Source organism: Chinchilla lanigera, unplaced genomic scaffold (genome assembly GCF_000276665.1).
Source record: "Chinchilla lanigera isolate Chin_1 unplaced genomic scaffold, ChiLan1.0 scaffold00003, whole genome shotgun sequence".
In the NCBI taxonomy this organism is placed as follows: domain Eukaryota; kingdom Metazoa; phylum Chordata; class Mammalia; order Rodentia; family Chinchillidae; genus Chinchilla; species Chinchilla lanigera.
The window spans coordinates 41,641,360-41,654,323 of NW_004955404.1; positions in this window are offsets into that span (position 1 = coordinate 41,641,360).

Sequence of the window (12,964 nt, forward strand, 5' to 3'; positions counted from 1 at the left end):
GTTGTCCAGAACTGATTTTGCTTTTCTAGGCCTCTTCTGGTTCCAGATGATTTTCAGGTTTGTTTTCCCCAGTTCTCTGAGGTATGCTATTGGTTGTATGTGCCACCACACCCAGCTACTTCTGTTTTAAATTCCATAATCAACCTAACCTTTTTTTTTTTTGGTTTTTCTCCGGTACCAGGAACCGAACTCTCAACCTTGCGCTTGCCAGGCAGGCGCTTTTGCCGCTGAGCTAAATCCCCAGCCCTGGCCATTTTCACTATATTATTTGTGCCTATTCAAGAATGAAGAATATCTTTCCATTTTCTGATATCCTCTTTGATCTCCTTTCTCAGAATGCTGCAGGTTTCATTGTAAAGGTCTTTCATTTCCTCCATTACACTGATTCCTAAGTATTTCATTTTTCTTTATGCTATTGTGAAAGGGGTCATTTCCCTGTTTCTATCTCATTGAGTTTGTTATTTGTGTACAGCATTGCTACTGCTATTTGAGTGTTGACTTTGTATCCTGCTGTGCCACTGAACTTGGTTATTAATTCTATAAGTCTTTTGGTGGAGTTTTGGGGCTCTTCTGTGTAGAGTATCATGTCATCTGCAAATAATGATAACTCAACTTCTTCCTTTTTATCATTATTCCTTTTTCTTCTCTTGTGTATTTCTTCTGGCTAATGTTTCCAGAAATATATTGAATAGAAGTGGTGATAGTGGGCATCTTTGTCTTGTTCCTGCCTGAGTTTAGAGTGAAAACTTACATTTTTTGTCCATTCTATAAGATATTGGTTTGTCATAGATGCTTTTATCAGATTGAGATAAACACTTTCTATGACAATTTTATGTAGGTTTTTTTTATCGTGGTAAAAAGATTTTAACATTGCTAAAGCAAATGCTTTTCCTGTGATTTTGAGATGCTCCTGTGGTTTTTGTGCTCGGTTCTGGTAATATAGCATATTACATTTTATTGTGCTGCCTATGGTTGAGCCATCCACTGTAAATCTGTCTTCTAGACCTGATATTCCATTTTCATGTCAGTGAATTCTGTTCATATACTTTCAATACAATTTTTAATCTCCTGGGTATATGTTTGAATCATTTTTGTGGAATCCAGTTCTTTCCTTTATTGGACACCAAGAAAAAGTCATAAGTGAATAAAGATTTGTTCCATTTTACTAGAATGTGCCAAGTGAAGCTTACAATCTAACTTTGACTTTTTAATAATACTTTAGTGAAACAACACACTCATTTGAGAGTTAATCATTGTTGTGGCATATGAAAGTTTCTCAAGTTGTCAGGCATAAAAGAGTTAGTATTCTTGTATTGATGTGGTTGATTTACAACTATTCATTTTTCTCAGTCACATAACACAGAAATTTTTGGGACTAAATTATGTATTTTGAAAAATGTCACGTTTTTAATAAAAGTATTCCTTGAATGTTTTTTGACTATATGCATAGGTGCATTTTAAAATACAACAATTTCAAAATGTTAACTCACATTTTGGTGATCTTTTGATATTACTCTACTAATACTTCAAACTTAAAACTTATTTTCCACAATCATTGATTGTCAGGTACCATTTTATTTCCATCTTGTGCTCACAATAGAGAAGGGATGATAACTCGGAATTATAGCAATATTTACTTGTATAGTCCAAGTTCATAAATTCTTTTAAATATTTCAAATTAACCAATACTTGTAGCCATCTTTATAGCTTAAAATCATCCTGTACTTAATAACATTCATACTACTCAACTGTTGGCACACTTAGACAAATTATTCAAAGATATTAATTCGTTGAAAACATCACTCTTTATAATAATATGCGGAGTCTGACCCCTTGATGTGAGCAACCCCCGACATGACTAGCATTGTAGTCACTAGCTGTCATTATTGTCTAATGCTTCCGCCCTTGTGAGAGTCTTCCTGCGCTTATCTTCCTTTTCACTTCTGGAGTGGAGGATTTGGAAAGATTCTCTGAGGTCATAAATCATCTCACCTTCCTTCTGTGCTTAGGACACTCTGGAAGCCTTCCATCATGGTATATATTTTAAAAAAAATAGAAACTCTGCCTGTTTTGTACATTTCTTCCATTTAACAATTTATTTGCCCTTTCTGTGTCCTATATGTCCCTAGATGAACAAGAGTTATGCCGGCTCCAGTTTATTTCAAGAATTGAAAACATTCTGGGTCGTAGTATTTATACAATATGTATTTGTCTGTTCTAAGACAAAATTTGCCACTTTCTTTTTTCAGGGCAGTTGTGTTTATGTATTCTTGCTTAAACTATAAAAATTTTCTTCAAAGTGAGATATTTGTTTATGATCAGTTAGGACAAAAATAGGTAGCCATTGTGAAGATAGGACATTATATTTTAGGACAAAAAATTTCAGGTAGTGTATATGCCTTTGGGCTAGAGAACAAATGGAGTGTATCCAATGTTTGCAAATACGTTTTCTAATTCAATGTACTGGAAGTTTTTCTTTCCCTTGGTAAACACTGCACAGAAGTTGAATTTTACCTCAAACTCTAAATGAGTGTCTAAAAAAAAAAGACACTGAAGAGTGAAGATGTGAGGAGTAAAAGCTTCAGGGAATTTATTCTTATTTTAATAGGGATGTCTCTAAAATTTTGTTTATTAAGTGTGAATGTATAAATAGGCACTTTTAATTTTTTTTAACTTAGTGTAAAAATTTGTTTCTCACTCTTGAATGCAGTCTCAAGGGAAGACTTCTTTTAGAATATGGTTTTTCTGCTCCCTAGGGCAAAGAAAGTGATGTCTCTGCAGAAAAGCTTGTGTTTTATTGGAATCAAGCAGTGAGAAATTATGCTGAAATCTAACTGAAAAATTTTGGATGTCTGTTTTTTATAATAGACTCCTTACTAATTATTCCTCACTTAAAACACTATGAACATGTCAAGTAACTATTTTTTAGAGGCAGAACTTTGACAAAATGAAATATCTTCCAATAAAGCAATACAGCTTTGAGTAGATTAAGCACTGCCATTTGAAAGTAACACATTTTTTCATTAAAAATTAAAGTTATGTCATAGTACTGTAACATCAAATAAAAATGAATAAACAATTGACTTCATGTATTCTTGTGTTGTTTTTTTGTGTGTTAATTTTAAAATGTTTGATTCAGCATAATTTTTCATACTTTATGTGTGGGTAAAATATATGTGATTTCAGTTTATCTGATTTATTTACAAGCTTTCTTCAGTTTAACGGTTATGGCTTTCATTACTTCTGATATATTGTATTCCTTAATTGTTTATTAGATATCAGTGATATGGATATAACAAAGTATACACATGTTGCTATGAAATATACACATGAACCTTATGACATACCGATTACAACTAATATATACATGATAAGGTATAAAATGAGTATAACAATATCATCCATCCAGAGTTTATAATGAGTATAACTGTGGTGAAAATCCTCCAAATTCAACAAAAAATTGATGAATCCTTTTTATGAATCTCTAATGAAGTTTCTCAATGAGTAAAATACCATTAAATATTTTCCACAGTAGTTTATAAGGATGGATTTATTCCCAAAATGTACTCTCTGTACAAATAAAATTGTAATTAATTTTTATATACTCAGTTTGTTTCAATTTTTTAAAAAGACTTTCTATTAAAATTCTCTATACCATTTTATAAAAAAAGTAGACTTTTAAATTCAAATAATAATACTTACTTTTCTACATTTATTTGGTAGTTTTCCATTTTATTTAATAAAATTAAATCAGAGAAACATTCTTTCAGTTTGTAAGTTTTAGGTGAGTTAATTAAGTCAGATTTATATGACTTGTTCAATCACATAAAATAAAGAGGAAATCTAAATCAAATCAGTCAATTCTGCATAGCATAAGCTTAACAATATGCAGATATTCATGTAATTGTCACAGTGTCTACTTTTTGATGATGAAGGAGATGATAATTGAGATCATGTTGGCAACATGTCTTTCTCAACTATTTGAGATGTTTCACCAGATGTCTCCTTGAGTACAGTTTTAGTCCCTTATCTTTCCTCCATCCTCCCTTCATCTCTTGATCCCCTTCGATTTTAGTGGTGTGCGCTAAAATTGGAAAGAACGCATTACAGATACATGACAATCAAAATTTTAAAAAGTACCAAAATTAAACATGTCATTTATCTACATAAATGGAATTAAAGAAGCCACTTAAAATAAACTAGTTTGTGGAAGCTGGGAATGCATATTAACTGGGAGAATTTAGCATGGTGAAAAACACATAACATTTTGTATTTTTATCCATATTCCCCTGCTTACAATATTTTTAGCAGATTAGATATGAGTTAAAGATTAGTTTCTTCAATATACAATTACCATTAAAAGTCTTTTTAAATTCAAAACATTCCTATGAGTGCTTTTATGTATTTCTTTCTTTTATATTTTATATTTAACAATTACGGTGGTATGCTTTAGAGTAATCTTTTTGCATATTTATACTATTTAACAATTACACTAATTTTTTAGTGTGTAATGATGTCTTTCATCAATTCCACTTAATTTACAGGCAACCATTTAGATAATGATTCTGATTATTTTCTTTTCTTCTTCCCTGTTGGTATTCCAAGTAGCAGTAATGGTCTTTTTGTTTCTACTTCCTAAGATGAAATACTGTTTCCTTCATTCTGGACATTTCCCACTTCCCTCATTTCATTAATTATCTCTGCAATGTTGTCTAACTGATCTAAACTCATTGAATTCATAATTTTATTTATTATGTTTTAATATCATATGCATATCATTTTTTACTTATATATAAACATACAATTTGTCTTTATTTTTATTTTTGTTAGTACACAACTGCAGTACATAATGTTCACATCCCTCATAGGGTGTTGGTACATGTATGTAGTACATCTCAAATTTTTTACTTCTTTCATTTCCCTTCTCTCTGCCTTCCCACCATGTTTTGGTTCTTTTCCCTTTCACAACAGTTTAATCTCCCTATTTTCATTATCTATCTTATTTTGGGTTTTATGTATAGTTAGAGTTTCTCGAATAAGAGAAAACATATAATATTTAAGCAGCTGTGTCCAATTTATTCACTTAACTTTATGATTTCAAGGTGCGAAATACATATCGTTTTTAATGTATCCAGATCCCCGTCAAAATTCTCCTTTTTCAAAATTCATTACAAGTTCTCAAAGAAATTAGCCTTAACACCTTCTTAATCCAATAAATAAAACTGTCAACAGAATTTCACTTAAATTCATTTCCAAAATAATTTTCTAAACTTTTCTCAATGTTATATTTATATAAAAATATGTATGGTAGTAATATCACTTAACTACTATTCTCTTATAACAGAGCACAAATTTCATTAGCTTAAAACAAGAATTTTTATAGTTCATCACTTCTGGCTGTTAGCAGGAACATATGGAAGACTTGATGAACACTTCTGCCCTCAGTCCTGTGGCTCTTGAGTTGCTGAGCAGTTGGGTGCTCTAGGAAGGTCTCAGCTGGACAATGCATCTCTAGTTCATGCTGGCAAAGGACTGCTCTCGTGGAACTGTTAATAAAGAATGGAAATGTACAAAGACTTCTCAGGTCTAAAGCAGAACTAGAATAGCATTACTATTTAGAATTTTATTGACTGCAATAAAGCAAAAGTCAGTCTAGAATCTAAGGGTGGTGAAATCATTTTCATCTCTTGATGGGAGGATTTTTAGTCAGATTGTCAAAGACCTGTATAGCGAAAATTAAAAACTGCAGTTATTTTTCAAGTCTTCCCAACAACTTAGCTTTCATTTGAAAATTTCTCAGGTTAATAAAGTTTAAATACTAATGTGATATAAATGTATAATCACTTTGAAGGGAAATATTAATCAAAAAAGGATTCACAAGAATAGTTTATTTACTTATCTAGGCTATAATAGTAACAATAAAGGTTTTTGTCAAATGACATACTGTAGGTGATTATCCATAGTAAAATTAAGAGAAAAGAACAAGACATGTAAAAATTCTTGTATTTTCTCTATAACTAAAAAATTATCCAAATTAATTGATGACAGTAACAAAATTGTGTTTAATTATAGTAATTCACAATAAACATTACCATAGCCATTAATCAGAGAGTTCAATTTCTTAATTTATTTCAAATTTAGCTAATGGTAATGATCAATAGTATGAATTATATACTGTTCACATTCTCACATGCACCTAATACACAATTAAAAGTCTCCCAGATATGGGAATGTATACATTAATGACATATCTCATTTTATAGAATATTATAGTATCAGTTGTAAAAAATGGAGTGGTTTTTAAATTCAGTTTCTAAACTTTAATGTAAACTTTCTAGTACATAATTAAATAATTTTAGATGTTTCATTGTTCAATTAACTTTAACACAGAACATTTTGCAAACCCAGTGACCTCAATTATGCAATAATGAATGACTGCAAATACTTCTAGTCCAATGGCCTGGTATTATGTCTTAATTTCTGAGTCAAATCTAATATTTAGTTAATAGATTTAGTATCAAGGTCTTCTTCATCACACACTCACACGATCCATCTCTGTTTCTTATGTCATTATAGAGAAAGGTTCTTTTATTCTTCAATATACTATTCAGCATATACTAACAAAATAAAAGTTAATTCTTTCCCTGTTTCCACCTACCAAAAGAATTAGAATATATGTGTATGACAGCTTTAGCAACAGTCTCATAATTTGTTTTGAAATGATATTATAACTTTAAAGGAGGATACATAGTTAAGACAATTTTATTCTGCTTAATAGTGTATTTTTGCTATGCAACAAAATGTAGTAGTATAACAAATATTTGTTTACTAAAGACTTGTGTAAATTATAATTGAAAGCATAAACTGTTAAGAAATTTAAATTATGCCATTAGTCTATATATATTTAATTGCTGAAGAATTTTTTTGGTCATTGACAGAAGAGAACACAAAGAAGTAGAAATATTTAGAAATATTTCTAAATATTTCTAAATGCTACTTCAATGCTCAAGTTTCTTTTCTTGTTTTGGTTTGATGTCTCTATGTTCTTGGCAACTATTCTTTTCAGAAAGATTATTTTTTTCTAGTTATATTCCCATCATCGCTACACAGAGCACAGATGCATGACACAATTACAACATTTACCAAGACTTGATTTTCTCAGGCAAATAGCTCTGTAGCCTGCTCCTTTCTTCTTTGTTGTTGTTTTGTTTTATTTATTTGTTTGTTTCTTTGAGACAGATTCTCACTATGTAGTTCAGCCTGGGTTTGAACTCACTATGTAGCCTAGGATGGCCTCAAACTCTGAACTTGTGACTGTCTTCCTGGATCAACTTTCAAATTGCTGGGATTACATGCATGCATCACCACACCTGGTTTGGGTTTCTCTTTTTCAGCCCAAACATCATTCCTCTGACCTCTCTCTCTAAGTGGATTAGTTCATAGCTATAGATAACAAGTGAGGTATTAACCAGTTTTAAAATTAGTGGACAGACTAATGGTTTTAGAGAAAAGAAAGTTGAGTTTAAGAAAAATGGAACCTGAAGAAATAAAATAATAGACAATATTTTATTACTGTGACACTGGGACTACCTCATGTGCTCTATTCTTGTGCATCAAAATCTTTTTAAGAAATGAAACTGAGAGATAAGGAGAAAGAGGTTTCCTTTGAAGTTAAATTTACAGAAACAAATAATTGCCTCTGTGATACTTATATATGCTTTAAATATCCTGGAGGAAATAAAGAAAGAGAGGTTTTAATACTTTAAGATTTTAAATAATAATTGGTTTGGTTTGGTTCTCATTTTATGAGTAATACTCTACATAAAGGTTGTAATAAAATAGGTTAATGTATGGGTAATGCACAAACTCTATTCTAGTAAGAATATTTCTTTACTTTTTTCATAGTAATATTAACTCTACTTTTCTTAGAATTTTTTTTTAAAATTTCCTTAATTGACTATGAGTTTTCACATTGTGGACATCTTTGAAATCAGACAAAGTAGGGAGGTCAAATAAGCTCTTTGAGTGCTACCTTTCTAGGCAGTTGTCCACAAGACTTATCCGAAGCTTACTAATTTGCAGAAAAACTTAGTGTAATAAGCATATAGTCCTACACATGGCTGTGATTAACTAAGGTGAAAAGAAACAAAGAAAATAAACAAAGGAAAACGGTACTTGGGGCAAACAGGAAGAGACATCCTCTAGCGGAGTCATACACACTCACTGACTCCAACAATGAATTGTGACAAATATGTGAAATACTATCTATCGATACTCATTTCATAGGTCTTTCTCTTCAGTTCTTCAGAGACTGAGTGGCTTGGAATTTTTTTTTTTTTTTTTAAGAGCTGGTCATGCAGGTATTCTCTGCTTTGAATGTACCAAAAGTCCTATCTCTCAGAAAGTATGTATTCAATATAAACCATGTTGCATTCACAAAAAAATTAGATACAATGAAGCTCTCTTAAGAGCTTAGGAGCAGTAGAACCTTAGCTCAGATGCAACTTCCCAGATATCAGCTAATTGATAAATATACAAGTGACCCTTTCTAAAGATTCCAGTCTCAGAATTACTATGTTTATATTTTTCTGCCCTATTTTTTTTTTGCAAAATGTAGATAAATGCTTAGGGCAAAGTATTCTAAATGATTCTATTATGAGGAATTTTTTAAAATTAGATTTTGTGCTTATTTTACTTAGAAATTATCAGTTTTTATTATTTAAAAAAAAATCCCTGAAAATTTAAACCAATAAGTACTGGGAAAAGCCATTTTTTAATTTGCCTTAGTTAGTCCTTACAACAGATTTATGAATTTACTGATTGTCTTGGTTACTTTTCTCTCACTGCTGAGACAAAATACCCGACACCCAGAATTAGGAAGGATAGGTTTATTTAACGCATAGTTTGTGGAGGTTTCAGTCCATACTTGATGGGCTCCAAGGCAGGGTGGCACATGACAGAGGGCAGCCATTCATACTGGTGGAAGACAGCAAAAAGCAGCAAGAGTGAAAAAAGAGCAGCCACTAAGCTTCTTTCCCTCTGTTATATTGTATGCAAACTACCCACCCCATGGCGGGTGTAGCACTCACACCCATAATCCCAGTATTGGACCCTGGATCAATCATAAACTCTAGAAGCCTGCCTCATGACTATATAAGGTTTTGGGGGAACATCCAGACACAAACCGTAACACGGATGGAAGCTAACAAAAAGACAGAAAAAAGGCCCAGAGTCCCAATATCAGTTTCAGTCCCACGTATACTTTAGTTTTTCCATGCTGTATATAAAATCCAACACCACAATTGAAAGGAGAAGACACTGAGTTTGGCTCAGAGGACACTTGCATTATGGCCAGCTGGCTTCAAGGCAGAAAAATTGAGGTGGAATTGTGTGGAGGACCACACCACACCATGTTCATGGTGACTGGGAAGTGGGGTAAGGTAATAATGCCAACAAGGATGAGGAAAGGGACCAGACACAGTCCCCAAAGTCATGCCTTGATAGCCCACCCAGATGCACTCAGAAATGTGCCTCCACCAATCCCCCAGCATTAATTCCAAGACTAATCAATTTGATGCTTTACTCTTACCACCATGTGTCACCCTTTGACAATAAATACACCCAGTCTTCCATATCTAATTTCCAAATAAAGACAATGGCAAATTCATGATTTTCCTAACATAATACCACTAGTTGACATGCAGCCAGAACACACAACAGTGCCTTCTGCAATGACCAAAACTTCCAGCAGTTTTCAAGTTGAATTGAAAGTTTCTTCTGAGGCTAAAGGAAACTCTTAGCTGTTTTCCTCTATCAGTATCAAAACAATCAGATCAAATCAAGACCAAAACCTGGCTAGGGAAACATTGTTTCCTATAGCTTTATATAGGAAATCTAGGATGCACAGTTGTAAAATGTGAGTTGCAAAGGGAATTTGTGACCTCATTCTGAAGCCTTGCAAGAGCACATACAAAGTCTGTCTTCTGGGACACCTGCATTATGGCCTGCAGCTTTTCTTGGCAGGCTTCCCAAATTTCTGGTATATCCAAATTCCTGAATCTTCCCTGCACATTTGGCTTCATTCCTACAGCTTCACACATGGCCATACCAAGAATCTCTGCCTAGTTTTGCAGGCTTTTCTTTGAAATCTTGGTGAAAGTCTCCATAGCATCGCAGTTTTTGTATTCTGCATGCCAGTAAAACCAGTACTGCATGGACAAATCCAAGGTCTGCAATCAGTATGGCCCATAGGCCTATCCCACTGGACCATGGCAGCAGGACACTCTGAGTGCCTGGCTGACTGAGTATCTGAGTATGGTGAAATGAATCCTAGAGAACCAGTTACATAAGTTGTCCTTCTCAAACATGTGGCCTGGTTTTCTTAAATGAAAGTTTCCACTCTTCCAGTCTTGAGCCTGTGCTGTGTGGTAGCTTGCTGATATTTGAGATACCCTACACAAAGACAGGTTTCTTCTTCACCATACACAAAGAACATGGTTTCTTTCTTTTTTATTTACAGAGGTATTTTAACATTTAACCTCAAATTTAACCAAGTATGGACTGAAAATATTGGGAAAAATTGTGTCTGTTTTGAAGATGTAAAGACTCTTTTCCTGTTATTATTCTGTAAATAATACAGTCTAACAAATACTTATGAAGCATTTACACTGTTTGCTAGGTCTATAAGTAATCAGAAGATGATTTAAAGTATATGGAACAAATGTGTATGTAATACTCAAATATCATGCTGCCTTACACAAGAGACTTGAGCAACCTTTGATTTGGTATTCACAGTAGGCCCTGGGACAATCCCCAGCCCATCAGTTACCTTGTACTGACTATCATTTGCTCATAAAACATTATGGAAGAAAGAGATGATAGGAAGTAGATGGTGAAATAAAGATTTTCTTGAAGAAGCAAAGGTTCCTAATGCTGCTGTAGCAAATCACCACAAGGTGAGTATTACAAAACAAGCCAAATACATTTTCTTAAAGTTCTGGAGCTGGAGTTCATAGTCTACCTTGGGGTTAAAGCTGAATTGCCAGGCTGGTTCCTTCTGGAAGCTGTAGGGGGATATCTCTTTTTTCTTTTTCATTCCTGGCTAATGGTGGTAATCTCTCAACAACTGTATCTCCTTTGGCTCCAAATTCATGTGGATTTGGGCACAACATTACACTTGGTAATTTGTGGGTTAAAATTTAAGGTTTTTTTTTCAAAGTTTTCTTGTGTTTGTTTTGCTCCCAGTTCTAATCTATATACTTGGCTAAACATAGAAAGTAGGACACATTATACAACCTGAATTTGGTAATGTCTTGAAATTTCCTCCATCAGACTAATTACTGTATTTCCTTAATGTAAGTCTTCTGCAAATTTTTAGACATGGGCAAAATCTAAACACATTTTTTGACAGAGTGACACATTCAAGGCCACTAGTCCTACTGTTAATCAAGTCTGCATTTCTAACTGAAACCTCCTGAGGCTGACGTTTAATGTCCCAACTGCTATCAACATTTTTCTATACTTAGCTCCAGTCAAAATCACACATCAAGCTCTGCTTATGGCATTCTGTAACTTCACTACCCCACATTTTAAAAACTCTCCAAACTTGTCCTACAAAAGAGTTCTAGAAACTTCTAACCACCTGATCAGGTAGAGTCACAGGAAAGATCCTTCTTCTTCAAAACTAGTTTTATGTATTAGCTTTTGCATTGACATATGCAATACTTGAGATTCATTTGGTTTATGCTTTAAGGGTTTCAGGTCACATGCAGCTGATTCCTGGGTAGAAGCATCATGGAAGTAGATTATAGGGGAGTTAAGCTGCTTAGTTGATATTGCCTGGGAAGTGGAGCAGGAAAATAAGACCAGAGAAGAAAGGGTGAAGAAACAGACATAGATCCCCCCAGGCAATGCCTCTGTGATCCACCCCGACACAACATATACCCTAATCACCAGGATGCGTACCAAAGTTAATCATGTTGACACTTCCCACCACATCTCCTCCCTTCCCAAGAACACATCTCCATATGTCTTACCTAATATTCATATAAAGGCAATGAGAAGTTTGTAATTCCACCTAACATAATACAGCTACCCTATGGCACATAAAAGCTATTGTTATCTTTAAATTGTCACTTAACTTAGACACCACATATGGGATAAATGGTAAATTTTCATTAATGAAAATGTTTTAAAAAACTGAGTAATTCACCTTTTTTATGCGTGCATGTGTGTCTCTTAGAGGAAACTGTGTAGCAGCTATCACAATTAGCTATGTGTATACTTTTATTTTCACTAAGTTTTATAAAGTAAACCCAGTGAAATACATAGCAAAGAACACCTGCCTGATAAAATTTTAAGAGTAATAAAATGATAATTTGAAAAATAATATAACAAGAAATAGTGAGCTGCTCAGAAATGAGTAAAATAAATTCTATAGAGTGATTTTTATTATGTTTCTTGTATTTAATTTTATTTAAAAATTAACATACTTTCCTTCAAAACAAAATATTATTTTATTAAATTATTCTACTAAATTTTAAAAACATTTACGTATAATTCCTACTGTAGAATTTCTTCTCTATTATAAATGCAGCAATTTATACAAAATCTTGGATCTACAGAGCAAACAAGCCACTCATATTTGGAAAAATGGAATGTTTTTTCATCCCAATATAGCATTTAGCTTTGTGTAAATAATGTTAAAAACTTCTGAAAAACAAAGTAAGGTAAAATATCATGCTTACTTAAAAATACAGTGTTACATTGAATGTTGGCAGCAGTGTGAATAGTATGCACATTATTACATAATTTATTCAAAGTGAATATCTCTTGCAAGTTTTATGATTTTAAAAAATAAAATGTAAATTTAAGTGATAAGTGTTTATAAGGAAATAGTCTTAGCAGATTTCACATTGATTTACAAAGGCATTAGGATGCCATTTATATCTTCAAATTGATACTG